This window comes from Gopherus flavomarginatus, chromosome 5 (assembly GCF_025201925.1).
Source record: "Gopherus flavomarginatus isolate rGopFla2 chromosome 5, rGopFla2.mat.asm, whole genome shotgun sequence".
Taxonomy (NCBI): domain Eukaryota; kingdom Metazoa; phylum Chordata; order Testudines; family Testudinidae; genus Gopherus; species Gopherus flavomarginatus.
In genome coordinates this window covers 45,841,565-45,869,383 of record NC_066621.1, presented here as the reverse complement: position 1 = coordinate 45,869,383, position 27,819 = coordinate 45,841,565, and the positions used below count along the sequence as shown (strand labels likewise).

The 27,819-nt window shown below is 44.0% G+C and overlaps 1 long non-coding RNA gene across 1 annotated transcript; it reads right to left on the bottom strand.

The window, feature by feature from the left end:
• Positions 1–337: 337 nt before the first annotated feature.
• On the bottom strand, positions 338–27,819 carry LOC127051119 (uncharacterized). Its single transcript, XR_007774400.1, has 3 exons — positions 27,695–27,819; positions 23,131–23,182; positions 338–463 (listed from the first exon to the last, which is right to left on the bottom strand). It is a non-coding gene; the product is annotated as an uncharacterized LOC127051119 (long non-coding RNA).

The window sequence follows — 27,819 nt, the reverse complement described above, 5'->3', positions numbered from 1 at the left end:
TAAGTCCCACATTCCTTTGCTGTCAGCTGTGAAACTCACTGGAAAAGTGTGTTTCCATACCCCTCTGGTTCTAATTTCCCCATCACTGTAGCATCTGACTGCTTCACAAACATTAATGCATTTATCGTCACACTGACCCCGGGAGGGAAAGTGGCATTATTGTGATTGTAGAGATGGGGAACTAAGGCATCACGTCATTAATGTCAAAAGTGTCCACTAATTTTGGGTGCCCAATTTGAGATGCTATGGCCTGATTTAAAACAAACAAACAAAAAAGTAGAATTTTATAGCACTTTATTTGTTCAGGGCAGGGCTCCCATTGACTTCAGTTGCTCCAGTGAGGGCTCAGTACTTCACCATCTCAGAGTTTCAAATTGGGCATCCAGAAAATGAGAATCACATAGTAGTGGCCAACTGTTGAAAAGTCTGGCAGAGGTGGCTTGTCCAGCATCACACAGGAACTCTGTGGGGTAGAGTATAATCATTTATGTACACTCTAGTCTATTCCATGCATGCTATGTTGCTCTGGAATACACATGTTCAGTTCATCTGAAATATACACAGATGTGATCATTTAGAGCTACAAGAGCAGAATTACAGATGCTTTGATGGTGCTCAGTATCAATAACTCCATTCATTGGTTTCTTTGCACTGAATGGAAGCTAAGGTTGGTGTCAGAACTAGGGTGACCAGATAGAAAGTGTGAAAAATCGGGATGGGGGTTGGGGGTAATAGGTGCCTATATAAGCAAAATTCCCAAATATCAGGACTGTCCCTATAAAATCGGGACATCTGGTCACCTTAGTCAGAACTGTTTGTATAACATTAACTTGTGATTTCCAGAGGTTTAATGTCTGGGTTTAAAATGATGTATCTAAAGCAACTGTTTCTTTGGAATAACAGTAACCAAGCTTGATGCTCCATTCAGAGCAAGAGAAGTAGGAGGACCAGTAAGGGGCTGTTTACTTGCAGCTCCTTGATTTTTGTGCCAGCATGAACCCAATGTCATTTAGACCAATGTTATTTAGCTATGCCACATCCACCATACTGCTGCAAGTGTGTCAGAGCCCAACCACTGCAGATGGCTCTTGGATACAGTATTGCAAAGAAAACACCATAGTGCTCTTAAAAAAATAAACGAGACATCTTCTGGGCTTGATGGTCAACCAACATCAGAAAATATCATTCGGGGCTTAATCTTTCACAGTGTGGAGCACTTCATTCCCACTGGTGTCAATGCAAGCTGGCAGTTCACTTTCACAGGAAGGAAGACCGTGGGAGGTAGCATGCTTCAGGAAAGTGGTGTGATTCAGTGGAAACAACACTGGATTGGGCATCCGCAGATGGGAGCATTTTTCCCAACTCTGCCAGACCTGCTGTATGACCTAGGGCAAGTCACCTCTCAGTGCCTCAGTTTCCAAAATGTAAATTGGGGGAAATGATATGATTCTATAGGGCTAAGTGTCTGTATATGTATTTGGTAATATTAACCATTTCTCTCCTTCTGTTGCGATTAAGCTTGTTATGATCACTCCAGATTGAACTACTTTTTTTAAAACATTCAAGGAGAAAATGCATCTTTCAATAAGTGAGTAAGACAAAATCTGGCACAATCTCAGAGTAAATACAGGAGCTTTGTGCCTGAACTGTGCAGAGTTAATGTAATTGTTCTGGCACAATCCCCAGCGCCAAGCTAAGATCAGGAAGAAAACTGTAAATTAAAAACTACAGCACTGATGTGATCCCTCTCCAGGAACTCTCTTATATATATAAATCCAGAGAGAGAAGAAAAGGGTCTGACTTCACTCTTGAGCAGAAATTTTGCTACCAATTTTCTTATACTTGGAATATATACAATAAACAGTTTATGAAATTCTATAAAAATTCTGGGCCTGATTCCAATCTCACTTACATCGGTAGAACTCCACTGATTTAGAGGGAGTCTCTACGGATTCATACTGGTGGTAAATTAAGTTAACGGGAGCTGTGGGTGCTCACCAACTCTGCAAACCAAGCCTAGAATGCCTCAAACTGGACATGCTTTGCTTTTGGAGTCATGTCCCGTCTACTTATGTATTTAAATGCATATATGGCCCTCATCCCCATAGTATCTGAGCACCTCACAGTCATTAATGGATTTGATTTATTATTAATTGATTTTGTAATTTGTATTACAGTAACTCTTAGATCAGTGTTTTTCAAAGTTTGGGTGGGTTGCGGCATGTAAGGCACTGGATCGCCTTGCTCAGCACCCAGGGACCCTAGCGACTCTGGTCAGCACTGCTGACTGGGACATTGAAAGTCCCATTGGTGGTGCTGGCCAGCTAAGGCAGGCTAGTGCCTCCCTGTTCCGACATCGTGCTGCACCCTGGAAGTGGCCAGCAGCAGGTCTGGCTTCTAGGCTGGGGGGCCACAGAGCTCCGCATGCTGCTCCCACCCTGAGCACTGGCTCTGTACTTCCATTGGCCAGGAACCCGGCCAATGGGAGCTGGGTGGGGATGGTGCCTGTGGGTGAGAGCTGCACGGAGCTGCTTACGTGCCTCTGCCTAGGAGCCAGATTGGCTGGTGGCTGCTTCTGGGGAACAGTGCGGTCTGTGGTGCCAGAACAGGCAGGATGTCTGCCTCTGCACCCCTGTTGTGCTGCTGACTGGGAGCCGCCAGAGGTAAGTCCGCATCCCAACTCTGTGCCCCAATCCCCTGCCCCAGTCCTGAGCCCCCCAAATCCTGAACCTCTTCCTGCACCCCAAACCCCTCATCCCCAGCCCACCCCATAGCCTGCATCCCCAGCCCAAAGCCCTGACCCCCTGCCCCTGCCCCCCCAAATTGGAGCCCCTCCTGCACCCCAAAGCCCTCATTCCTGGCCCCACCCTACAGCCCTCACCCCAACCCTCTGCCCCAGCACTGAACCCCTCCTACGCCCCAAACCCCTCATCCCCAACTCCATTGAGTCATGGGAATCAACAATTTTCTTCCACTGCGTCCTCAGAAAAAAAGTTTGAAAACCACTGTCTTAGAGGCTCCGTCCAAGATCAGAGTCTCATGGTGCTAGATGTTGTACGTATACAAGGTGAAAGACAGTCTCTCTTCCCCACAAAGTTTATAATCTAGATCGGTGTTTTTCAAACTGTGGTCTGTGGACCCCTGGGGGGGTCCGCGGACTATATCTAAGGGGTCCACGAAAGGTTCTCGTTACCAACTGCAATCTTCATTTTACAAAGGGGTACAAAAGAAAAGGGTAGATTGTCCAAAGTCACAAAGGACGTAAAGAATTGAACCCTAAAACCTCACTCCCAGCCCCTGAACCACTAGACCATCCTCTGTTCTTCAACAGCGCTTTCTTTATTGTATCACATAATAAGTGGGGTATTTTATTTCTTTTGTAATTTCTGTAGCCATGATGATTTGATCACTGTCATAGCAGCTAATTTTTCACAGGCCTCTTTAAAGAGAAACTTGCTATTGGCCCAGGGAAAACTTTATTTCAAGTCATCTAACTACCTCATAAACCTGTTACCTTTAATATGGTTTAAGTCATTGTGCCCAGTTGATGACATCACAATAATTTCCATAGAAACAGAGGTTAAAAGCATAGGACTTCATCTTCACTGTCAGATCAAGCAGAAGGAGAAACTGAAGCTATGAGGGAGAAAGCACTAAGGCCTGGTCTACAGTATGTGGTTATTTCGGAATTAGCCAAATTAATTTGAAATAAAACTGATTCTGTCCACACAACCAAACCAGTTTTTTTTTAATTTAAAGGGCTCTTTAATCCAATTTCTGTACTCCACCTTGGCAAGTGGAGTAGCGCTAAAATCCAGATCGCAGTTTCGGGTTACAGGTACTGTGGACGCAATTTGACGTTATTGGCCTCCGGGAGCTATCCCAGAATGCTCCCTGGTGACTGCTCTGGACAACTCTCAACTCCGATGCACTAGCCGGGTAGGCAGTAAAAGCCTCGGGAACTTTTGAATTTCATTTCCTGTTTGGTCACCATCAGCACAGGTGACCATCAGCACAGTCCACCATCACAGGCAGCTATGCAGAGTCCACCATCACAAGATACCACGCAGTCCCGGATTCGCAGATGAGCTCCAGCATGGTCCGAACGGGGAGGTACTGGATCTCATTGCATGTTTGGGAGATGAATCTAGTATTGGAGAACTATGTTCCAAAAAAAGAAACGCAAATATGTATGCGAAAGTCTCCAGGGCCTTGACGGAAAGAGGCTACTCCAGGGACACAGAGCAGTGTCATACAAAAATCAAGGAGCTCAGGCAAGCATACCAAAAAGCCAGGGATGTGAACGAGTGCTCTGGGTCACAGCCCTATGCATGCTGCTTCTACCGTGAGCTGTATGCAGTTATAGAGGGTGACACCACCACTACCCCATCACTGTCCGTGGACACCTGCAAGGGGGGAGTTGCACGGAGCTAGGAGGGTGAGTTATTGGAGCACGAAGAGGAGGAGGAAGAGGACAGTTCACAGGTGGCAAGTGGGGAATCCGTTTTTCCCCCCAGCCAGGAACTATTCTTAACGCTGGAGCCAATAGCCTCCCACCACTCCCGAGATGGGCTCCCGGACCATGACCCTGGAGAAGGCACTTCTGGTGAGTGAGAGCCTGATCAGAGCCACGCGGTGGGGGTTGGGGGGAAACCCAGCCATGGGCTGTTCACGTTTAAAGGGCTCATCCCTGCTCAGAGCCTCATCAGAGCCACGTGGTGGGTGTGGGAGAGGGGGGGTGTTGTGTGAAGTGATCATCTCAGAGAGCCTGCAGGCCCTCCATTTATATGGCAAACCCACCAGGCATTGCTTGCTATGGGAAAGGGGGCCTGGCAGGTTGAAAGCATTGAAATGAATGCGGAAGAAGCAGAACCCTGCATGCCCCTAGGGCTTACCATGGCTGCCTGCAAGCTGAATTCTGTTGCCCAGCTGCATGTGATGGCTTACTCACACCAAAGTGGCAGGCACTTCAGTATAAGAGGCAAAATGCGACCTTGTACAGAAAGAACATGTGCTGTGTACTATTAATTGCCTGCTTCACTGAGAAAGAGTGTCCTCTTTGTTCTCTAAAATGTGTCTTTTAAAATACTACCCTACCTTTTTCTCCTCCCGCAGGTGCAAATGTTTCAACGTGGCCCCTGTCTACTCCGTCCCAGAGGCTGGTCCAGATTAGAAGGTGGAAAAAACGAACTCGGGATGACATGTTCGCCGAGCTTATGCAGTCCTCTCACACTGATAGGGCCCAGCTGAATGCGTGGAGGCAAACAATTGCAGAGTCCCATAAAGCATTAAATGAACACGAAGAGAGGAAGGACGCGTGCGATGAGAGCAGGCAGGATGCTATGGTCAAGCTCATGGGGAAGCAAACTGACATGCTCCGCTGTATGGTGGATCTAATGTGGGAAAGGCTGCAAGACCACAGACTGCCACTGAAACCCCTGTATAACTGGCTTTCCTCCTCCCCAGGTTCCATAGCCTCCTCACTCAGACACCCAAGAACATGGGGGGGAGGGCTATGGGGACCACACACTCAACCCCAGAGGACTGCACAAGCAGCAGAAAGCTGTCATATCCGAAATTTTGATTTGCTTTCTGGACTTGTCCTTCCCTCCTCCTCCACCACCCTAACCCAATCTCCCCTGCCCCCGGTCTACCTTCTGATTTCTCTCAATGTGTTGTGCAACAAATAATAAAGAACAGTTTTTAAACAATTGTGACTTTATTTCCTTTCATATCTATAGAGGGCAGGTAACTTCAACAGAAACAAACACAAGTGTCACACCGTACCCTGGCCAGTCATGAACCTGGCTTTCAAAGCTTCTCTGATGCGCAGCATGAGCTGCTGCACTCTTCTAATCGCCCTGTTGTCTGGCTATGCAAAATTGACCGGCAGGCGAGTTGTCTCAACCTCCCACCCTACGGTAAACGTCTCCCCCTTACTCTCACAGATATTGTGGAGCACACAACAAGCAGCAATTACAATTGGAATATTGGTTGTGCTGAGATCTAACCAAGTCAGTAAACTGCGCCAGCGCGCTTTCAAACGTCCAAAAGCACATTCTACCACCATTCTGCACTTGCTCGGCCTATAGTTGAACTGCTCCTTATTACTGTCCAGGGTGCCTGTGTACAGCTTCATGAGCCATGGCATTAAGGGGTAGGCTGTGTCCCCGAGGATAACTATAGGCATTTCAACATCCCCAACAGTAATATTCAGTCTGGGAAGTCCCTTCCTGCAGCTGTTCACACAGACCAGAGTTCCTGAAGATGCGAGCGTCATGCACCTTTCCTGGCCATCCCACGTTGGTGAAACGTCCCTTGTGACCCACCAGTGCTTGCAGCACCATGGAAAAGTACCCCTTGCGGTTTACATACTGGTCGTCCCAGTGTTCCGGGGCCAAGACAGGGATATGTGTTCCGTCTATCGCCCCGCTGGAGTTAGGGAACCCCAGCGCATTAAAGCCATCCACAATGGTATGCACATTTCCCAAAGTCGCTACCCGTGAGAGCAGCTGGTCAATGATTGTGTTGGCTGTCAGGTGTTGCAAGCTTCCACAGGACTATGGCCGCTCACTTCTCAACTGTGAGGGCTGCTCTCATTTTGCGCTTCAGGGCAGGGGACAGCAAGTCACAAAGTTCCATGAAAGTGGCCCTACGCATACAAAAGTTTTGCAGCCACTGGGAATCATCCCAGACCTGCAACACTATGTAGACCCACCATTCTGTGCTTGTTTCCTGGGCCCAGAATCAGTGTTCCATGGCATGAACCTGGCCCAACGCCACCATGATCTCTCAATCGCCACATGCCATGCTTCTAGGAATGTCTGTGTCCATGTCCTCATCGGTATAGTAATCGCAGTGTCGTCGCTTCCTCGCCCAGTTGTGCAGGTACTGCACATACTGCTGGATAATGCGCGAGGTATTTACAATGGTCAAAACTGCAGCGGAGATCTGAGCAGGCTCCATGCTTGCCACGCTATGACGCCTGCATAGCTAATCCTGGAAAAAGGGCGCAAAACGTAGGAGAGCAGAATGGCAGCGGAAGAGGTGCTGTTCAGTTCACGATAGCCGAAAAAGGTGGGAAATGGTTGTCTTCTTTAGCTTTCACAAAGGCGGGAGCCCAGGACAGACAACATGGAGAAGCTCAGTAGCGTGGCAAGAGTGGGAGATCAGAGTTGGCGGCGGAAGCTATGCTGCTTGGTTCACGATGGCCGAGCAGAGTTGGCAGTGGAAGTGGTCGATGAGGAAGAGAAAGAGTAGATACTTATAGAGATTACATAGAAAGGCAAGAGGAAATGTGAGGTGGATTCATAGTAGCAGGAGAGAAGCGGTGCACCATACTACACTGTCTGCTGAAAGCAGTATGGTGTCTGCATGCCAAAAAGGTGCGAAATTATTGTCTGCTTTAGCTTTCATAGAGGGAGGAGCAACTGATGACAGACACCCAGAAACACCCACAAGAATGTTTTTACCCCATCATACACTGGGAGCTTAACCCAGAATTCCAATGGGCGGTGGGGACTGCGGGAACTGTGGGATAGCTATCCACAATGCACCCTCCGACATTTGATGCTAGCCTCGGTACTGTGCACACACTCCACCGAATTCACATGCTTTAGTGGGGACACACAAGACCGAATGTATAAAATCGCTTCTGAAAATTCAAATAGAATCATTTCGAAATAATTTCGTACTGTAGATGTACCCTTATTGAAAGAGCTAAAGGAAGATAGGAAAACATGGGGTCAATAAGTTTATTTTGTTGCAACTGTTCCTTGTTTTCGAGCTGGACCCAATGTGAGAGTCCAATTTAAATCAAGTATCAGGGGGTAGCCGTGTTAGTCTGTATCTAGAAAAACAAGACACCCAAATAAATTTGTTAGTCTTTAAGGTCCCACTGGACAATTTAAATCACTTTCCCTGATACTCTGAATCAGGGCATTTGTTTTAGCTTTTGAGAAGAGCATATCTGAATTTGTAAATTGTAGTATGAATGGAAAAATATTTCAGGAAACATACAGTGTATTGTACTAGGCCTTCACCTTTCAGGCCGAGCTGGGCCTGGGAAAACTTGCAATAAGGGTGTCAAGGGTATTTTTAATCCAATTTGGAGCGGTGGAAATATTCATCTTTTCCTGCCCCTGCTCCTTCAGACAAATAAACCAAGACATTAGTTTGTTGAAACAACCCAGAAATACTGTTCAGAGTCAAGGAGCAACCAAGTACTTTCCAGAGGCTACATTGGGGCCAGAGCTACAGATTAGTTCCTGCCCTCTCACTGTTATGTAGTTTGGCAAGAGAAATGTAAACCCATACTTGACTCTGTGGAAATGCAAGGCAGATTATCTGGGTTCTAAACAACAAAACAAAACAGGAAAAGACATATACTCAAAATGGTTTCTAACAGCAAAACTAATCTATATTATCGGTTTAACACCTCAGGCAGTGATCTGGGCAGATCTCCTTAGCTAAAACAGGGCTGAGCCTTCTCACTACGAAAGGAGATCCCCAAGGAAAATCCACTCACTTCAGAAAGTCGTGCTGGTGATTCAGTAGGTGGCACTCTTCACTCAGTCAGTTTCAACCAAGGCACTGGCCTAGTGTTAGGGATGCTGTGAGTTAAAGGTCCCATCTTCCAGGGAAGATGTAAAACCAAAGGTCTGTAGTCAATAAAGAACCCCTTGGGGCTTTTTGGAGTTAGGGAGTTATAGATCAGTTATAGATTTCACCTTAGATGATAATTCTGCCTCCCTCAACTGCTCTTTAATGGGTGATTTTGTTTTTCACTGTTGCTGTTTGCTGCTAAACATCTGGTGTATTCCATCCCAGAAGTGACAGCATTTCATTGGTGGTTTAAGTGATTATTTAATGTGAAAGACATATTGTATAATAAAGGCAAGAAACTATACTATGTTAAGTGTGACCCATTAATTTTGAAAAATCTTTTAATTTCTAAGGGCCTCTCTCCCATATCTGCCTTGAATTTAATTAATGGTTTAAATACCAAAATAACTTTTGCTGTATCTTTTTCTCCCTTCCTATCTATACGGGAAGAGAGGAACAAATACATTCTATAGCTGGGAAGTTATTGAACACTGAGATCCAATGTCAGCTAGTTTAGAAGGGGAAATTTCCCTAGTTATATCTTCTCCACCTCCCAAATAAATCACTGGAATGAAGGGAAATGTCAGTACACAAACTAAATCTTTGGAGGAAGGTCAGATTCGGGGTGGTTCCTCAGAAACTCACAGTAGATGGGAGATATCCTCTCTACCCCCTGAAAATTGCCAGCTTGTGTTATTTTTCTTCAGTACACCTACATTTCCAGATTTCCTTTGAGCTAAACCATTTCCTGTGTGCAAAGCCCGAATATGCTGTATTTGCATGAATGCTTCCCGGGGAATGGAATCCTCTCCCAAGCTCAGGAGCACCTCTAGAACTGCTCTGCAGCCATCATTATGATCACTGTGCCTCTCATCCCACACAGAGAGGTTTGCCAAGAGGAACTACAGATCCTGAAACTATTTTTATTATTGTGGTAGTGCCTAGGGGTCTCAATCAGGGCTCCACCGTTGCTAGTTGCTGTACAACTGTATATCAAAAGATAGTCCCTTCCCTGAAGAATTTACAGTCTAAGTAAATTGTAAGAAAATGTAACTAGTGAAGATTCAGGCATTTTTGAAAAGAACTCTCTGGTATGAACTGTAGCATAAGTCCCTGTGGGACACAGGGGTCACTTGGTGGTGCTATTTATAATTTGCACCTGTTCATGCTCTAGGTAGTCCCTTGCCCCTCTTCTGGGATAAATTCTATTGTTGATGATTGAATTACAACTTTGTTTTCAACATTAACCAAGAAAAACAAATGAATTGCTTTTGAAAGGGAGTTAGGGTCACTGACCATACCTTGTTTTCCTGTCATTTTCAGAAGAATCACTTGTTCTCTGCCGTGCAGAGGAACTTTATGTCGTCACAGCCTTTGTAGTTCTGGCATCACACTCTTTCCATAAGAACTTGTTTTGCCAAGCATGCATAAGCTGTGAAATTCACCCCCCTGTCTATATGTAGGGCCTGATTCTCCAATGATCTGACTCGTGTCATAATTTATATCAGGGCAAAGTAAATGTGAAATGATACCAGATCAGAAAGGCAGCATTTTACATTCCCTTTTCACCAATGTAATTGACGACAGATGGAGAACAGAGCAATGGAGACTCAAGTCCTGATTTTTAGCCAACAGTGCAGACCCCTAGTATACACCCAATTTATACCAGTGCAACAGTTTGCCCTGAGGTAGCTTACCCCACATCACACTGCACCCGCATAAATCATGTTTACACTAGGGCTGCCAATTAATCACAGTTAACTCACGTGATTAACTCAAAACAAATTAACTCGATTACAAAAATTAATCATGATTCATTGCAGTTTTAATCACACTATTAAACAATAATAGAATACCAATTTAAATATATTACAAATATTTTTGGATTTTTTCTATATTTTCAAATATATTTTGATTACAACACAGAATACAAAGTGTGCAGTGCTCGTTTTATATTATTATTTTTATTACAAATATTTGCACTGTAGAAGAGAAAAGAAACAGTATTTTTCAATTAACCTCATCCAAGTACTGATGAGCATGAAAATGCAACTTACAAATGTAGATTTGTTTGCTACATAACGGCTCTCAAAAACAAAACAATGTAAAACTTTAGAGCCTACAACTCCACTCAGTCCTACTTCTCATTCAACCAATTGCTAAGACAAACTAGTTTGTTTACATTTACAGGAGATAATGCTGTCCACTTCTTATTTACAATGTCTCCTGAAAGCGAGAACAGGTATTCTCATGGCACTTTTGTATCCAGCATTGCAAGGTATTTACATTTCAGATATGCTAAACATTTGTATGTCCCTTCATGCTTCGACCATCATTCCAGATGACATGCTTCGATGCTGATGACACTTATTAAAAAAAATGCATTAATTAAATTTGTGACTGAACTCCTTGGGGTGAATTGTTTGCTCCGTGGTTTTACCTGCATTCTGCCATATATTTAATGTTATGGCAATCTTGGATGATGACCCAGCACATATTGTTCATTTTAAGAACACTTTCATTGCAGATTTGACAAAATGCAAAGAAGGTACTAATATGAGATTTCTAAAGATAGCTACAGCACTCAACTCAAGGTTTAAGAATCTGAAGTGCCTTCCAAAATCTGAGAGGGATGAGGTGTGGAAGTATCAGAGGGGTAGCCGTGTTAGTCTGGATCTGTAAAAGCAGCAAAGAATCCTGTGGCACCTTATAGACTAACAGACATTTTGGAGCATGAGCTTTCGTGGGTGAATACCCACTTCATCAGATGCATGTAGTGGAAATTTCCAGGGGCAGGTATATATATGTAAGCAAGCTAGAGATAATGAGGTTAGTTCAATCAGGGAGGATGAGGACCTGTTCTAGCAGTTGAGGTGTGAAAACCAAGGGAGGAGAAACTGGTTTTGTAGTTGGCAAGCCATTCACGGTCTTTGTTTAATCCTGAGCTGATGGTGTCAAATTTGCAGAAGAACTGAAGTTCAGCAGTTTCTCTTTGAAGTCTGGTCCTGAAGTTTTTTTGCTGCAGAATGGCCACCTTAAGGTCTGCTATAGTGTGGCCAGGGAGGTTGAAGTATTCTACAGATTTTTGTATCTTGGCATTCCTAATATCTGATTTGTGTCCATTTATCCTTTTCCGTAGAGGTGTGGAACATGCTGTCCAAAGTCTTAAAAGAGCAACACTCCAATTCAGAAACTATAGAACTCGAACCACCAAAAAAGAAAATCAACCTTCTGTTTGCAGCATCTGGCTCAGATGATGAAAAATGAACATGTGTCAGTCTATATTGCTTTGGATCGTTATCGAGCAGAACCTGTCATCAGCATGGAAGCTTAGCGATTGGCTGAACAAGAAGTACGACTGAGGGGACTTGTAGGCTCTAGGTTTTTTTTAACATAACTGCTCTCAAAAATAAAACAATCTATATTTGTATGTTACACTTTCACAATAAAGAGATTGCACTATAGTATTTGTATGAGGTGAATTGAAAAATACTATTTCTTTTATCTTTTTTACAGTACAAATATTTGTAATAAAAATAATATAAAGTAAGCATTGTACACTTTGTATTCTGTGTTGTAACTGAAATCAATATATTTGAAAATGTAGAAAACATCCAAAATATTTAAATAAATAATATTCTATTATTGTTTAACAGTGCGATTAAAACTGTGATTAATTGTGATTTTTTTTAATCATTCGACAGTCCTAGTTTACACTAATGCTTTGCACGAGGGCTATCGCTATTACAGTGATGGATAAAATCCCAGTATAGACAAAGGCTGAGAGTGGGAGTTAATTTCTCAGTTAGTGTCTGTCCTCAAACAAAGGAAATGGGCTTTATGGAAGGAATTCTGAGGCAGTTTTGGGGAAGAAATCTATCCTCCAGCTGTGGACTATATTCTAGGACTCAGACTGGATCAGAGGCTGCATACCCTGTACACCTCTACTCAAGGGTTTGGTGGCAACTGGATCTGTGTTATCACGGTCCTCGTGACCATGCCCCAGGGACCTCCGTCTTCCCAGACTCTCTGTTCTGGGTTTTGCAGAGCTGAACAGAACCTAAGTCCAACATGTGGAGTTCATGGCTCCCTGTGCGTCAGGACCATAGTGGTTCCTCTGCCTTGGAGGCTTTCCACGACTCCTGTACCCATGGGTAAATTTCACTCTATGTAAACTACTAGAAACTTAATCTGAACTTATTCTTTGTACCTCTCTCTGGCTCAATGACAGCAAGTACAAGTTAAAGTTGAACAAGCCCAAAAGATTACAGCTTCAGTTTTGGTCTATCAGAAGAACCTTGGCTGTCAGTAGCTGTTTCTACTTTCTCTTCCATAATCAGCTTTTATGACAGTATACACAACCCAGTCTGGAGCCCAGTCTAGGATAAAGGCAGTGAAAACTGCTGCAACATGCTAGCATCTAGTGCTGAGATTTTCAAAGGGATGTAAGGGGGTTAGGTGCCCAACTCCAATAAAAATACCCTTTGGAAATCCTCAGCTGAGTATCCTCCTGTATTTGGATCACTGTCTTGTGTGACATCGCCACTGATGCAGGCCAGTAGAGGGAACCGTCTCCTTGCATGAGAAGGATAGTGGCTACCTGTCCTGAAAATGGCAGGACAGGTCTGATTTCTGAGCATTATTCCTGCAGCCCAGTCTTTGCATGGCCCCCAAAATAAGATAATGCTCTTGGCTGTTGTAGCAACTAACTTTAGTACAGAATGAGAGAAGACACAAGATTGTTGGCAGGCTCCTGGACTGCACAATAAGTATATTTTACAGCAATGGCTAGAGGTTTTGGTATAAAGATAGCTCTGATACATAATTCACCAAGGCAGGGAAAGATCAAGGAAACTGCTCAAACTGCATCTCAGAGCATCCACAACCATAAAAAATATTTGAGCCCATATAGACTTCAGACCGCCAGCATGTCTAAAGTGCTCTTGTGTAGTGGCTCACTACCTAGTCATGTTCTTTTTAATAAAGTTGGGTCTGTCAGCAGCCTGTCTGCTATCTTATGGTTTGTGAAACAGCTCATGTTTAGGGCTCCATGTTTGTCACAGAAGTCACAGATTATGTGACTTTCCCTGACTTGTGCAGTGACTGGAGTACTTGGCCTGGGGGTCGCCTAAGCAGCTTGGGCAGCCCCTGGACCAGGTGCACCGACCACTGCTGGGGCAGTCTCGGGCCCCCCTACCCCACAACAGCAGGAGTTTGCGTGTGGGGGGGCTCAGGGCTGGGGGTTGGGGTATGGGGGCTTACCTGGAGGGGAGAGGCTCCCCGGAAGGGTGACAGCAACTCCCCTCCCTCAGCTCCTAGCTCCGCATGCTGCCTCTGGCCGCAGGCATCGCCTCCGCTGCTCCCATTGGCTGCGGTTTCCTGCAGAACCAGAGATTGGGGCAAAGTAAAGGCAGTATGTGGAGCTAGGAGCTGGGGTTGCCGCTTCCCAGCAGCCAGGTAAGATGTCTGCCCTAGCCCCACCACCCACATCCCCAGCACCTGCAGCGACCCCTTAGCCATCCCCCCCAGCACCCATGACACCCCCAGGTCTGCTCTCCTGAGCTGCACCTCCAAGTTTTAGTCAGGGGTATATAGTAAGTCATGGACAGGTCATGGGCCATACATTTTTGTTTACTGCCCGTGACCTGTCCATGACTTTTACTAAAAATACCTGTGACTAAAACGTAGCCTTAATCATGGTATATGTTCAGACAACTCCTCCCCTGCCTGCAAGCCAGTTGCTAGTGCAAGGGTTCACCACCACTTTCATTTCATGAACCTACATTTAGCTATGTTCAACTGTTCCTCTAGCATCCTGGGAGGCCCTATTGGAATCTTTGCAATGGTTTATGGGAAACTCCTGTGCCTGAGGAGGATGGACTGGCCATGGCTGAGCAAGCCCACTTCATCAGAAGATTAGAGACAGGGAATGGGAACAGTTATAGAATTACAGAAATGTAGGGCTGGAAGGGACCTCGAGAAGTCATCCAGCGGGCCTGGCCACCACTTCCCGCAGCTCCCATTGGCCGGAAACAGCTAACTGCAAATGTAAACAAACAGGCCATGCAAATGTAAACAAACGGGCTGGTGGCCCGCCAGTGGCTTTCCGAGATGGGCCACAGGTTGCCCACCACTGACCTAGACCATCCCTGACAGGTGTTTGTCCAACTTGTTTTTAAAAACTTCCAATGATGGGGACTCCCCAACCTCCCTTGGAAGCCTATTCTAGAGCTTAATTACTCCTATACTTAGAAATCTGTTTTTCCTAATATCTAGCCTAAATCTCCCGTGCTGCAGATTAAGCCCATTAGTTCTTGTCCTACCTTCAGTGGACATAGAGTACAATTGATCACAAACCTCTTTATAAGAGCCCATAACATATTGGAAGACTATCAGGTCCCCCGAGCCTTCTTGTCTCAAGACTAAAAATGCCCATTTTTTAAACTTTTCCTCATAGGTCGGGTTTTCTAAACCTTTTATCATTTTTGTTGCTCTCCTCTGGACTCTCCACTTTGTCCACTTCTTTCCTAAATTGTGGTGCCCAGAATTGGACACAGTACTCCAGCTGAGGCCTCACCCATGCCAAGCAGAGGGGGACAATCACCTGCTGTGTCTTACATACAACACTTCTGTTAATACACCCCAGAATCTTATTAGCCTTTTTTTTTCAGCTGCATCAAACTAATGACTCATTTTCAGTTTGTGGTCCACCATAACCTCCAGATCATTTCCAGCAGAACTACCACCTAGCCAATCATTCCCAATTTTGCAGTTGTACATTTGATTTTCCTTCCTAAGTGAAGTACTTTGCATTTATCTTTATTGAATTGAATCTTGTTGAATTCAGACCAATTCTTCAATTTGTCCTGTCTCCAAAGTGCTTGGAACCCCTCCCAGCTTAGCGTCAATCTGCAGATTTTATAAGCATATTCTCTACTCCCTTATCTAAGTAATTAATGAAAATATTGAATACTACGGGACCCAGGACTGACCCTTGCAGAATCTCACTAAATATGTCCTCCCAATTTCACAGCAAATCATGAATAACTATTCTTTGAGTACGATCTTTCAACTAGTTGTGCATCCACCTTATAATAATTTTATCTAGATCACATATCCCTAGTTTGCTTATGAGAATGTCATATGGAACGGTGTCAAAAACTTTACTAAAATCAGGTTATATCATGTCTACTGCTTCCTCCCTATTCACTAAGTCAATAATCCTATCAAAGAAGGAAAGTCTTATGAACTTGACTACTGATGATCCCTGAGGGGATCATGACTCTCCTGCTGTATTTATAGATCTCTTCTTTCACTTGCTATAGGCACCCAAGGAGCCACCTGAGTGTGAGAAATCACCTGACAGTCCCAGACTTATCCCCATGTTAGAACTAGAGATGGACCCAAGTCCAGACCTGGATTGGGATTCAGATCCAAACTTTCCAGAAAAAAGCAATGGGAAGGGGACAAACCCAGTTTGATCTGTTCTCGGGATGGGGGCCAGTAGCAAAGTTAAGATCTGAACCTGAGCTCCCCCAGAGTTGGGGAGTGTTTGGATATGAGCATTGATTCACAACAATGCCTCACTTCAGTTTTACATTGGCACAGGTTCATTCATTTCAGCAGAGTTACACCAGTATAAAACTTGAGTAATACATTAGTGAAATAGGCTCATGGGGTTTACATTCAATGCCTCTCTGATGGGAACTGACTGCCAACTATCCATTGTTTGACTCGTGCTATTCTGCACTGTAGAAAAATAGGAAAATGGAGGCTAACATATACAGAACTATCCAAAACTCTATTAAACAATGCTGCTTAATGTATGCCTTCCCCACGCTGCATAATGCACACTTTCCCCATGCCATGCAACACACACCTCTGCCCAGGGTGTATAATGCACATCCTTCCCAGTGTAACATAACACACATGCTAACAAATTGTCCAAGCAAAGGTTATTACTACATTGTCCAAGAGAAGTCTGTCACACAATGGGTAATAGAGTAGTTCAGGTTAGCAGGCTAATAATAGTCTATGGAGCAGATCAGAGTGCCAGTAAAGTTCATGCCAAGATTACATTTTCTAGATATACCCTTTAAAAAGTGATGGAAGCAAAGTTGATCTGTTGCGTGTGCACCTGTGTACAAGTGTTGTCTGGTTAGCATCTAGTTTCTGAAGGAGGTCGCATGTTTATATTCCAGATAATTGGGTGGATCTCTTAATCAGGAGTCCGGAATTGTGTCCAGAGATATTTGGCATTTGGCACTTCTTTCCCCCATGAGGCATTTGCTTTAGCATGACCAAACAACTCTTGTTGCTGGAGAGTGAAAAATAAAGCCTGAGAAATCAAATCACAGGATGTGATCCAAAGCCCACTGAAGTCAGTAGGAGCCTTTTAGAATAGGCTCATGGTCTCTCTCCCGTGAGGAGGTGCAGATTATTGACTAGGCTACTGGGCATTCCAAATGTATGATTGCACTGAAGAACATCATTTTCAGAGAACTCCCATTAGCAACTCTTGGTAAATGACTATGAAAAATATCATGCTTATTACTGTAGCATGCTTGGTGTAAAATAGGGGTAGGCAACCTATGGCACGTGTGCCAAAGGCAGCACGTGAACTGATTTTCAGTGGCACTCACACTGCCCAGATCCTGGCCACTGGTCCGGGGGGCTCTGCATTTTAATTTAATTTTAAATGAAGCTTCTTAAACATTTAAAAACCCTTATTTACTTTACATACAATAGTTTAGTTATATATTATAGACTTATAGAAAGAGACCTTCTAAAAAGGTTTAAATATATTATTAGTGTGCGAAACCTTAAATTAGAATGAATAAATGAAGACTCGGCACAGCACTTCTGAAAGGTTGCCAACCTCTGGTGTAAAAGGTTGCCTAGTGCTTGCAATGAAAATAGGATCATTAAATTTAGCACAGGGGTTTAGACACCTGAGGTGATCATGTTGTTATTACATAGAATATCAGAGTGAGAAGGGACATCAGGAGGTCATCTAGTCCAGCCTGCTGCTCAAAGAAGGACCAGTCCCCAGACAGATTTTTGCCCCAATCCCTAAATGGCCCCCTCAAAAATTGAACTCACAATGCTGGGTTTAGCAGGCCAATGCTCAAACCACTGAGCCATCCCTCCCCCATGGGGGCTTGTGAGCTGTCAGCCTCCACTGCAAAGCCCGCTTTGCCGCCAGCATTTATAATAGTGTTAAATATATAAAAGAGTGTTTTTAATATATAAAGGGGGTCGCAATCAGAGGCTTGCTATGTGAAAGGGGTCACCAGTACAAAAGTCTGAGAACCCCTGATTTAGCAAGTGAAAAATCCTATTCGTGACTAATTCAATTCTCCTGCAAAGGCAGGAATCTCTTAAGAGTGGATACATATCTTACAAATACAACTTCATGTTTGTAATCTTATGCACAAATTACTTCCTCATCATTTACACTGTAAGCATCAAGGGAATATGTTGAGTGAATATCTCTGAGTATTTGCAAACATAACTTTGTGATACAGCAGGTTTTTGCTCATGCAGGCATCTGAACCTGCTCAGAAAACAGAAGTGGCTTGCAAACACAGCTCCCTGAGGGTATCTGTGTTATCTTCTGAATCTTTGTTGCTGTAATATGCAGTGTGAAGTGAAATCCCAGGGATCAAAAAGTTACAAGAACATCTGCAGACACAGGAATTGTTAAACTGTGATGAGGTAGGCTGCCCCCTAGAGTAGGAAGAAAGAACAGCCAGTGTTTCATGCTAGGAGGCTCAGTGGGCTGAGCGAGATGGCCAACAACTCAGGAGTTAGGAAAGAATCTGATTGTCTGAAAAGGAGATAATGACTTGCGTGAGGGACAGTGAAAGAGTCCTATATCTGGATGGCAGTAAAATGAGGGAAAGTAGATAAAAGCATGAATTAAACATAAGGAATGTTTCAACCACTGCCTCTGAAATGAAAGGGGTAAGGAAAGAGCTTAGAGTAGAAACAGACACAGACTTGGACATGATGGAATCCGAATACCTAAAACTTAAACTCCTTTCATCCAGGAAATGCTTAAGAGTGTTTATGCAAGAACTTTATATTATTGTACCTCCTAGAGTGCGGTATCTGCTTAAGCATGACATTTTAAAATACTTCTTGCAGACTTGAGACATGCAATATATAACTGAGTGCAAACGTTTAGACCTCAATACTGCCCTTTGATAGTTGCCTGCGTATCAATGAACAGCTTGCGACATTAGCAGCGAGTAGATGCTTCTGCAAGCCTGTGTATAAAGATGTAGTAAAGTGTAGTCCAGCTTCCGCAGTCATTACTTATGGATTATGTTGTCTGCTAGACTAAACAGTTTTCTGTAGTGGCATGAGTAAGAATAAAGTGGTTTTAGGATCTGGAAAAGTCAAGGAGAAAATAGCTCAGAGGAACTGTAATCTTGAGATAGGGAGCTGGCTTTTCACTGCTACATCAAGGCCAACTGAGTGAATGCAATGTATTGACATGAGAGAAAAGTGTATTTTCTGCTCTCAAAGCCTGATCCAGAACCCACTGTACTCAGCAGGAGCCAATTCAGGGTCAATGGACTTTGCCTCAGGTCCTTACCTCTTTGTGATGTTAAGGTACTAGATTGCATTAAATAACTGTTCTCTTAGCCTACAGCTGATCCTGCCTGCCCAAGATTGCAGTGCATGGACAGTGTGGTGTGTGGGATAGCACATACTGCTACTGTCCATGCTGTATCTGTTCTATGGAGAGGAGTCACTGGGCCATGCTTCTTCCCAGCCCCAAAACATGCACTGCCACGCCCAATCTTTGGCAAGGAGGTTCATTTTCTTAGCCAAGGTTGGCAAGCAAACAGGAAAACTGTCTTTTAACTTCTGCCTTAGCCTCAGGCCCATCCTTCCCCTAGGGTCTCTGGCACTCCTGTTCCTGGCAGCCTCCCAGTTTCAGTTAGCTCTGCTCCCTTCCTGGAGCAGCAGCCTCAGGCTGCTTCTCTGAGCCCCTGTGCCAGGGACCCACCACAGGAGCTAACTCCACTCTGTTGTGGCTTCCCTTCTCCCGGGCACAGCTGATCTCAGTCCATCCCCCAGCTGCCCATTAGCAGGCCTTTAGTGGCCCAGGTGCAGCCCCGCCCTCTTTAATAGGCTGGATTGGACTCACCAGCTCTGGGCTGGGGCACTGGGCTTAGTCTATCTACAGCAGGGGTCTGCAACCTTTCAGAACTGCTGTGCCGAGTCTTCACTTATTCACTCTGATTTAAGGTTTCGCGTGCCAGTCATACATTTTAACTTTTGTAGAAAGTTTCTTTCTATAAGTCTATAATATATAACTAAACTATTGTTGTATGTAAAGTAAATAAGGTTTTTAAAATGTTTAAGAAGTTTCATTTAAAATTAAATTAAAATGCAGAGCCCCTCCGAACTGGTGGCCAGGACCTGGGCAGCGTGAGTGCCACTGAAAATCAGCTTGCATGCTGCCTTAGGCATGCATGCCATAGGTTGCCTACTCCTGATCTACAGGGACCAGCTACCCCATGACAAGAGGACTTGTCTAGGTTTATCATTGTAGCACCTTCTACAAATCCTAAATTTGCTTAAAACATATTCATAAAGATTTGTCACAATCAGTCTTGGTGGACGGTATGTGGCTGCTGGGTGCAAGGAGAAATCTGACCTATTCAATCAGTGACTTAAGGTAAATCCTTAATTTATATCATTATCTCTGATATACTGGGTGCGCAGCTATAAACAGATACACAAACATGCCCTGATATCCCAGGAATGGGATGTAAAATAAGATTTTTTCAGAAGGGAAGTATAGATATATTGGTATTTATGTAAACATGTACATAATTCCACACTTGTGGTAATAATAGCCGTGTGATCCGTTTCTGCAGCAATGTGATAAACTGCACCACCCAGGTGATAAACCAATGTGATGCTTCCCAGCGACATAAGGCATCTCACCACCACCTGTCCATAGCTTGCTTGTGCCTTTTGTGGATCAGTTCCCTGAAACCACCAGCTTCTGGCAACACAAGCACTGCCTTCCAGGCTTCCGCAGGCTGCTCTCTCTGTACAGGTAGTGATAGGCACACACCAACTCCCAAGAGTTCCCTGCTGTGTCCAGTCCCTTATCCACCGAATGCTCACAGAATTACCAGGCTTGCTGGTCCCAAAGGAACAATTCACTGCAGCTTATTAGATATACCTTAGAACACAGCTCTGCTGAACACAAAGCACTTAGATATATTTATAATGAAAACGAGAATAGGAAAACAGGGATAAGTTTATTATCAAAGAACAGGGATTGAAGTGATAGTGAATAAGAATATTGGCAATAAACGGTTACATATACAACAAAACCATAACACGCGCTCTAAAACTTAAACTTAATTAACAGGATATCTTCTTTAGAAAGGAGGTTTTCCTCACCCAAAATATTTCCAGCATATTTCAGCCATGTTAGGCTGTGATCTTCTTTTAATGAAACAAGCAACACTGCCGCTTGCTGCCTCTGTGAAAGATACAGCCTTAGGGCTGGTCTCCACAACAAAGTTAGGTCGGGTTAACTACATTGCTCAGGGATGCAAAAAAATTTATGGCCTGTGCAAAGTAATTAAGCTGACATAAGCCTCACTGATGTAGACATTGCTAGGTCAATGGAAGAATTCTTCCATTAACCTAGCTACTGCCTCTTGGAGAGATGGATTTACTACAGCAATGGAAGAACCCCTTCAGTCGCTGCAGTATGCATCTACGTGACAATGGCGCAGCTGCAGCTATGTTGCTGTAGTGCTTCTAGTGCAGACATATCCTTACTTGAGGTCTACACTATAATCTTACTTCGGTAAAACTACATTGCTCAGGGGTATGAAAAATCCACACCCTGGAGTGCTGCAGTTATACTGACCTAACCCCTGGCGTAGATAGCGCTATGCTGATGGGAGGGCTTCTTCTGTTGTCGTAAACCACCTCCTCAAGAGGCAGTAGCTAACTAAGCCAATGGGAGAAGCTCTCCCACCAGTGTAGCAATGTCTTCACATTAGCACTATAGTGGCACAACTGCACTGCACTGTTTTAAGTGTAGACCTTCCCCAAGTCTATCTACCCAGTTATATCCTCGAAGCTGATTGTTTTCATGTGTAAATGGGGATCCCCTGCTGGTTCACGTCTTTTTCCTGTAAATTTCATCTCTTTGGGGATATTGCAATCCTTTGCTAGCATTTGGCTCAGACTGCAAATGGTTTCCCATTCTGAACCAGACAATACACAATTTACATGTAATCAGATAGATGGATAAACATTTCTTGCCTGGAAAAAAACTGCTTTTCACCTTTCCTGGTGACCAACCCCCTAGTTGCATATCTTAAGAACATTATTTTAAGTGTGTATATATATATATATATATATATATATATATATATATATATATATATATACTCCTTACACAATATCTGTACACACATTGCACAATTATGATGATAATCAGTGTGACACAGACTTTCATTAGAGACCTTACATGTCACCCTTTCGTGAACTATTATGTACACCTCAAACTCTGGGGATTCCTGTAACCCCTATGTACCGCCTCTGTGCCCTTTGCCAGTTGATATTAAGAAGTTCCTGGGTTACAACCATGTTTACCACACTTCTTTGACCTCCCTTGGATTCTGTCCACTAATACATCTCCACTGGGACTGCTTTAGGCATTTTGCACTGCCTAAAAACCACTGTGTTTTGTAAGTGTTTTGCAACAATCACTTTGATTGCCCTGGAAGTTTAAAGCATCCACATTTTCAAAGTGTAAGCCAAAACTTGAACTTTGATTTTCAGAAAAATGCATCATTCTTTCCCATGTCAGAGTTCAATTCAAAATGTGATGGATCATTTTCCAGAGATAATTTTTAATAATGTCCTCATTGCAGTGGTGAATGAAGCTCATGCTCCAATACGTCTGTTAGTCTATAAGGTGCCACAGGACTCTTTGCTGCTCATTACAGTGGTGAATGAAGCATCAGTCGTTTATTATCTGGCAGACAACATGCTACAAGAGTGCTAGGCAATAACATGCTAAAGATGATTCAGGAATAAGTGACGAGGGAGCTTTTACACTCCCATCTGCTTGATTACTCCACACAAATGGCTGAGAACGGCATTTAGATTTACTGTGTCTTGCATCTTTGTTCTGGTGACTGTTCGATTCATTGTCTTAGATTGGTTGTGTTCATTTACTTTCTTCAGTTGCATGTGTGAATACATGCATACAAACAGCTGCAACATGGTTTAGCCAGCCCTCGCTCTGGCTGGACACTGCCCTTACCCTTCTGCTCTGTCTATGAAGGTTAATTTCTCTTTTGGGCTGTAGTTAATACTTCTTGGTCCAGTGGGTGTGGTCCAGTGAGTGGTGCAGGAGAATGGCAGTCAAGGCTCTGGGATTCTACTGCCAGCTTTGCCTCAAACTTGCTGTTTTCCTTTTCTGAGCCTCAGTCTACCCATCTATAAGGCAGGTATAAAGATATTTACCTTTGTCATAGGGATGGTAGGAGGATTAATTCATGTCTGAGACAGATGAACGCTGTGATAAAAATAGAGATTATTACTGCATTGTTATTATTTTTTAAAGTGACTTAAAAACATAGATCATGCTAGCCACTTCCATGGTAATCCAGAGTGAACTGCTCCACTGTTGCCCCTTCAAAGATCCTGAGGTGAGGTGGGACTCAGGGAAAATCTGTTGGTGCTAGTGGTTGAAGTGCTACAGGATGTTGTGGGTTCAGTTTCCACTTAAGTTTCATTTTTGTTTGTACGGATAGAGACTTTCAGACAGGATAGGAGCACTGCAACAAGGTTCGTGCTTCCAGGTCCCCATCCAAAGCCCACAGAAATGAATGAAAAAAATGCCATTTGTTGGGTTAAAGTTCACTTACTCAGCAGCTGGGTCTACCAAATATTTATTACGGCAAAACACTCAGAGTAGCGATCCGTTACTCACACATAGGAAGCTCATCAGGATGATCTCATCAGTCACCTTCAGCACCAAACAATACAGCTTCAACCTCCCTTTATCACACCAACTTAGGCTATGTCTACACTGCGCACCGTACAGCAGCACAGTGCCGCTGTAAGGCATGCAGCGTATCCGCTCTTTGTTGGCAGGAGAGAGCTCTCCAGCCGACAAAATAAAACCACCCCCAATGAGGGACAGTAGCTTTGTTGGTGGGAGAGCGTCTCCTGCAGACACAGTGCTGTCCACACTGGCGCTTTTTGTCGGTAAAACTTTTGTCGGTCGAGGTATGAAAAGTCAGAGGTGTATTTTTTCACACCCTTGACCAACAAACGTTTTAGGAACGCAAGTACAGTGTACACATAAGCTTAGTTATAACTTTTTGGTTTTTTTTTATACATATGTATTAGTCTCTCATTTCTCTGTTAACTCTATTCTCCCAGCAGTATAGATTCAGTGTTAGTTCAAACCGGTCCTTCTAACTTTTTCGTTATTTTATCTTTTCTTGTTCTCACAAACATGATTGCTCTGCAATTTGTTACTCATGTTCAACACTAAATACGATTATTCTGCCATTTATCAAACATGCACTTCTTACGCTTCTACTTATGGTTACGCTGTTAAATGTTATCAGAACAGACTCTTAAAATATACAGCAGGCTTCAGTCAGGCCTAAATATCACTTTACTCCCTCCCAACACCATTGACTTCAATAAGTTTCGGATCAGACCCCCAGTGAACACGTGAGAATGCTCCAAACAGACAGACAGGGGCAAGCTCACGGAGCATGCACTTACTAGTGCAGGAGAGCTGCTATCAGGGCCAGCTCCAGGCACCAGCCCAGCAAGCAGGTGGTTGGGGTGACCATGGGGAAGGGGCGGCACGTCCGTTTCTTCAGTGGCAATTTGGTGGCGGGTCCCTGACTGCCTCTTAGAGCAAAGGAGCTGCCACTGAAGACTGAAGCGGCGGTGGTAGAGCTCCCGCAGATTATGATCGCGGTTTTTTGGGGTTTTTTGCTGCTTGGGCTGGCAGAAACCCTGGAGCTGGCCCTGGTTGCTATCACAAGTATTTTCCTCAAAGTGATATAGTCTAAGGTTAAGAGACTGAGGGAGGATTCACACAGCACCTTCCTAAGTCCCCCCAACCCAGAGACCAAGCATATCAAACCTGAAATATCCCATGTCTATTAGCTTGGGGAACTGGACAGTCCTGAGGTCAATTCCTTTCCCTGAGGTCTATCATATAGCATGACAGAGAGACAGTATTGCATGTTATTTAATTGTCTTTGTGATCATTTAAGTCCCCCAGATCCCTTTGCCAGGAAATTCTGATGATTAAACAGCATACTGCAGGGAAACTATATTTATCACCTTGTTCTTTCTTTATTAAGATGTGTTACTAATGAATACTGAAAAATCAGTGTTAGTACAGCATTTGTAGATTAACATTAGCTTAGTCACATATTTTTATAAGGGGCCAAGGGCTGGAATTCAATCAATCACTTGAATTCACATGGCCCTCTTCATGGGGACGTCATGCTTTGCCAGTCAGAGCAAACAGAGGCAGCTCAAAAATTCATGGCCAAGATTTACACAAGTTGTTAGTGGATTTTGGATGGTTCAATTTTTGGATGCCCCCAAGCTGAAGGCCCTGATTTTCAGAAAGCCAGACCTGTTTAAAGCATCTCAAATTTGGCATCTCAAAATAAATTAGTTGCTTCTGAAAATGTGGCCCCCGCTTTTAAACTTACATTTAAATGAAGGTAATGGTGCTACAACCACGTGGACAAAAAGTGTCTTCAGGTCCCTTGTGCCTGGATCACAGTTCTGGGAGAGGGGGAAACTTTTCCTTACTGCAAGAATATGTTTTTCTATCTACAGTGAGGCTAGCTTTGGAATTAGCATCTCACTCTCCCAGGTCAGGGAGCAGAAGGAGAAAGAAGGGGGATAATTGAACTGGGAACAGAAAGTGGGGAAACAATTATCTCCTTTATATGGGTGTGTGGCTCTCTAGATCCTTCCTGGAAAGATCTTTGGGGCAGAGAGGGGGATGTAAACCCATGGCTACATGTACATAGCTGTCATAATCACGGACAAAGGGATCAGAGCTAGAACTCAGGGCCTCTGACTCTAAAAAACACATGCCCCTACCACATGAACTAAAGGAGAATCTCTGTTACACATGCCTATTATTGGGGCTGATATCTCCTGTGGCCTCTAACGGCTTGAGAGCAACATGAGGAAGGTAAGAAATTTCTGGCGTTCACTGAGCGGGAGGGGGAGAAGCTTGAATTTCATGTGGCAGAAGCAGGAGCACAAGCACCATCACTAAGGCTCAAGAAGAAGGTGGATATAGTGAGAAGGTTGCAATAACCAAAAGTGGGAAATTACTAGAGCACACACTAATGCAGGGTTTCCCAAACTTGGGACGCCGCTTGTGTAGGGAAAGCCCCTGGCGGGCCGGACCGGTTTGTTTACCTGCTGTGTCCGCAGGTCCGGCCGATCCCAGCTTCCAGTGGCCGCGGTTTGCCACTCCAGGCCAATGGGAGCTGCTGGAAGCAGCACGGGACGAGGGATGTGCGGGTCAAGGGATATACTGGCCTCCTCTTCCAGCAGTTCCCATTGGCCTGGAGCGGCAAACCGCGGCCATTGGGAGCCAAGATTGGCTGGACCTGCAGACGCGGCAGGTAAACAAACCGGCCCAGCCCGCCAGGGGCTTTCCCTACACAAGCGGTGTCCCAAGTTTGGGAAACACTGCACTAAGGCCTGGGTAATAGGGATGGAAAAGAGAAAGGTTGGTCAGCATCCTTCATGGCCTTGCATGTTGTGTAGCTATTTACACCTTTGCCATGTAGCTATTTAAATTGTGAGTTGGTTCCACATTACACCAACTGGGCGTCGTGTGTAACCATTTCCCCCTAGGCAAAGTGAGAGCAATGCAGTGGAGCATCAGGCTCCTTGTTGAGAAAGGAGTGACAGGATTTTGTGGGGCACTAGCTGTAAGAAGATAAAAAAAAATGATACTAAGCATGGGTGATGGGAAGGAGTGGTGTGGTCAGAATTGGCAGAGAAAGGAGTGAGAGTTTAGCCACTACATTAAAAGGTGACCAAGAAAAAGAAACCAGCAATTTAGCAGGATATGTAGGTCTTCAGAACTGTCTATAATTTTACTACCAGTTCATGAATGGATCGGACAATAAAATAGAACTTTGCAATCTTCATGTGACACAAATTTCTCCAACAATTGTTTTCTTCAGTGTTAATTTGAGGGGTTTTGAGAAATTAGCAGAATAAAATTTGTTGAATCAGAGTAAATGGGTGATTTAAAAAAAATCTTGTATTGACTCTTCCAGGGGAAAAACAGGACTGGTCAAAGGCTTAAACGTGGACTCATCTGGTACAAAGAGGCCTTCAAGGACACAAGGATGAATCTGTTTGACCATCAGATGTGGACACTGCCCAAAGAAGGCTGAAAACTCAATTAGCAACTGGGCCTGTTTACAAGTCTGGAATTCAGACCCCTAGCAGCTGACTGGACCTTGTAAGCAACCTTAACACTCTTTTTCATTAGTAATTTCTTTACTGAGAGGCACGAATTTAGAAGTATTATATTAAACTGCATTTGCACTGAGGGCTTGTCTACACCAGTGGTTCCCAATCTTTCCAGACTACTGTACCCCTTTCAGGAGTCTGATTTGTCTTGCATACTCCCAAGTTTCATATCACTTAAACTACTTGTTTCCAAAACCAGACATAAAAATACAAGTGTCACAGCACACTCTTAATGAAAAATTGCTGACTTTCTCATTTTTACCATATAATAAAATTAATTGATTGGAATATAAATATTGTACTTACATTTCAGTGTATAGTATATAGAGCAGTATAAACAAGTCATTGTCTGTATTAAATTTTAGTTTGTACTGACTTCACTAGTGCTTTTTATGTAGCCTGTTGTAAAACTAGGCAAATATCTAGATGAGTTGATGTGCCCCATGGAAGACCTCTGCATACCCCCAGAGATATACATATCCCTGGTTGTGAACCACTGGTTTAAACTACTGCTTAAGTCAATGTAACTTACATCATGCAGGGGTGTGAAAAAGCCACTCCCCTCAGTGTGAAGGTTTCTCTGACATAGGGTGGAATTCAAGCTGTTTCTCCTAGGGCTTTGTCCTTTTTGGTACAATCTGCAGCTGATCCTCAGAC